The sequence below is a fragment of the Alligator sinensis genome, unplaced genomic scaffold (genome assembly GCF_000455745.1).
Source record: "Alligator sinensis unplaced genomic scaffold, ASM45574v1 scaffold989_2, whole genome shotgun sequence".
Taxonomy (NCBI): Eukaryota; Metazoa; Chordata; order Crocodylia; family Alligatoridae; genus Alligator; species Alligator sinensis.
Genome location: NW_005842162.1, coordinates 1,272,033 through 1,275,431, shown reverse-complemented (window position 1 = coordinate 1,275,431; position 3,399 = coordinate 1,272,033). Strand labels below are relative to the sequence as shown.

The following is a 3,399-nucleotide window of genomic DNA, read 5'->3' as shown; positions in this document are numbered from 1 at the left end:
GAGACGCGAAGCGACCCCAGCCCCGCGGTCACAGCAAGCGCAGCCGCCCCATCCCCGGCTGCTGCAGCTGCCTCAAGATGGAGGCGGCGCCGGCCCCGCCCCTGCTGTTGTTGTTCTGTGCGGTCGGGCGCGGAGGGATCCTGCGGAGGACCGGGCCGTGAGGTAGCCCGGAGGGGAGGAGGAAAAAAAGAGTCCCTTTCCTAGAGAGGCTGAGCCTGATGTAAGAGCTGCGCCCGGAGGCGGCCCCGCCTGCCTTAGCTTTCCAAGGGGCTTGGGGAAGGGCAGGAAGGAGGGGGGTGTTCTGTGCGGGGCCGTGGAGGCGGAAGGACACGGAGTGAAGTCACATCACGCCTTTAAAGGCCGGGTGCCCGGGTTTTGAAAAGTCCGCCCAAAGCCCTCCTCGGCGCTGATTGGCCCGCGGGATCTAGGCACTGATTGGCCGGAAACGTCACGCTTCTGGCTCGCCCCTTCTCCTCCCACCCACACTAATGATGTTCTGGAACACAGACTGGGATTGGTCGGTGGAAAGGAACGCTGCCCGCGATTGGCTGATGCAAGGAGGCCGCAGTTTTGGGTCCCCCTTGCTTGTAGCTCCGGGCCTTAGCAACGGCTCCGGGGGTGCGCTGGGGGAGGGGCGGGGCAGTGATTCCGACTGTTATCGCCCCAACCGTCATACGCCCGGGGCGCCGGTGGAGGGCAACGGGGCATGCCGCTGGCTTCCGCGGGGCAGCTCAGGGCCTGAACCAGACCATTAGTCCGCGCCCACTGACAGGAGCAGGACAGGGCTAACCCCAGTCGGGGCCTGATCTTGAGTGTAAAGCAGCCTGGGAGAGGCAGCAAGGCACTGTCAGTCTCAAACCAGGGGACAGTTGCCCCTTCTACACTAGCTCAGAAAAGTCGAGGGTGAGGTGCCGGGAGCCCAAGCTTACTGCAGAGCCACCGGCTGTCCTGCAGCTCCTGGGCCAGTCCTCAATTCAGACTTTAGTCCTGCATGTGGACAGCTGGGCCCAGATCGGCACCAGGCAGCATCCCAGCCATGCACTATTATGAGGCCCAAATTGTTCCCCTCAATTTTGCAGCTGCTAATCGCTGCCTGTTGAAGGTCCAGGGCCACGTCCCAGCAAGCTGGTTGCTCTGCCAGAGAGGGGCAGCATGAATCCCAGCTCCCACTATCATCAGGCAGGGCTGCCTTGCTTCCTCCGAAGGCCAGTTGAGAGGGCAGGTCCGCGGAGTGAAACAAGCCGCCTTGCCACTCTCACCTGGCAGCAGGGAGGTGACACAGCTTTCACGTTTCCCTCACAGGGGACAGGACAGGCGGGCTAAGCCCGTAACTGGGGTAAGACAGGCTGGCTAACCCATGACACACCAGCAATGTGCCCTCCTCAACCCCAAATCACCTTTCCTCTTCTCAACATATTCTTGCAGCAGGCCTGCAGGGCACTTTTCTCCTTCAACTCAGCTGTGTGGTTATTGTATATGCTTCAATGCTGTCAAGCCCCACTGTTCAAAAACCATAGGTCACGCCCTAAATTATTTTGAAAGTAGCATTTCCTATTTACTTTGTCTTCTGAATGCAGCTTTTAGTGTTGGTGTCTTCAAGCATTTCTTTGCCCTTTTTTTAAAGTGAATCCAGGAACTAAGACCTGAAGTAAAAACAAACACTTTGATATTTGGTAGCACCAGAAACTGTACTTAAGCACCCCTCATAGCATGGTATCAGCACAGCCTCTCAAACCTTCAGCTTTCACTTATTACATTCTTTTGGGGCCCCAATGAGATCACATTAACAAACATAAAAAAGCATTTATGAAGCATGACAGCCTGGGAAAACACAGCCTCCAACTCTACAGAAGAGTCAGAAGCAGAGCAATCTTCCTCATGCTGCTCTACAGATGCAGCCGCATCTCTTGGTACTTGTATAGCCTCCATCAAGCATACCTGCGCTCCTCTCAAGCATGTAGGTTTCATCTTCACAGCAACCCTCCAACATGGAAAAATGGCCTGACTATTGAATGTAACACAACTACAGCCAGTATTTTAAGGTTTAAATCCAATTTCAAGCTCAGCATTGGGGACTCCTTTAGGCCCTGACCTGCAAACAAGCCTGCTAAGGACAGAGTGTATTATTTGTTACATTAGCTTCAAGTGGCCCAGGCACAAAAGCAAGAACTGCCCATACTAGTTAAGTGTTTTAAGGGTAAACTGCTTAACTCCAATCTCTGCTATACACATTTTCAGTAGCACTGCAATGCTTTTTCACTGCCGGATGAAGTGAGATTGCCGTGTGCACCTGCTGGCCCCTTAAGCAAAGTAGCATAACAACATGCAAGTCAGTTTGTTCCAATAATAAACTTCAGTGCAGAAATCAGTTTCACTTTTTAAGAAGAAGCCACCACAAGCAAATTTCAGTTTTTCAAATATCAGTTTGCACTTCCACTGGAACACAAAAATTGCTTTTAATTTACCTAATGATTTAAACCCAATGAACAGACCATCATATACATGTAACTACATAAATCATTAAAATAAAAAACGTATCTGGTAACAGAGCTTGGATCCCTTTGAAATATTTTGCAAACTTGCATCAGAAGCACTTCTTTTTATCGCTTGGGATGGAGACAGGCTCACAAATTACTCTTGTCCTTGCAAATAGCTGAGTAGGGTTGCAAGAGCAATTGCTCCTCGCTACAAATGACTGATTCTTCAGCTTTGGAATTATAATGGGGAAACATCAGATTCTTGCTCTGCCCCTGAAGTCACAGGACTTGGCTGAACCCCAGGGCCTATGAACGGAGAGAGACAGGAATAACTAATTTCAGCAGCACCCATTACATTTTTTTAGCCCATAAACAAAAAGCAATTACGGAACATTATGCCTAAATAACTTATTCTAGAGTAGGTGGAAACAAAACTGTCACAACCCAAAGTTGTGGATTTTTTGATTGTGTGCGCTTCGGCACCGCTAAATTATGTTCCCGCCGAATTGGAGCTCTTTTGCACGACGGAGTGTTCTGTTGTTATGGAGACCCCGCATGCAGAAAATTTTTTCCCGCCATTCTGTAGCCTTCTTTGCATTGTGCATTACTCTTGCATTACAGTGATGCACGCTGCAAAGGAGTTCCCGCCAGTTGTATTAAGATTTGAGCCACATTATTGGCCGGTCTTAATTTAGGCACGCGTGGCGGCTACCTATTGGCTTGCTAGCCGTACAAAAGGCTTGGGTGGTTTCTGCCCAAGTTGGAGAGAAAGACGGAAAGAGAGACGGAGAGAGAGACGGAGAGACGGATCTCTAAGCGCTGTGGGTCCTTTCGAACCCAGCGCGTCTTTCTTAAGAAGGCGATAGAGGCTCCAATTGCCGAACCCCCGGAGCCTAGCAAACTCCGGGGCACCACTTACCGA

The 3,399-nt window shown here is 51.1% G+C and overlaps 1 protein-coding gene across 2 annotated transcripts in view; it reads right to left on the bottom strand.

Annotated features, from left to right (window-relative positions):
- CCNG2 (cyclin G2) overlaps positions 1-3,399 on the bottom strand; it is a 51,335-nt gene that overhangs the window by 12,155 nt on the left and 35,781 nt on the right. The gene's annotated exons all lie outside the window — the stretch shown is intronic.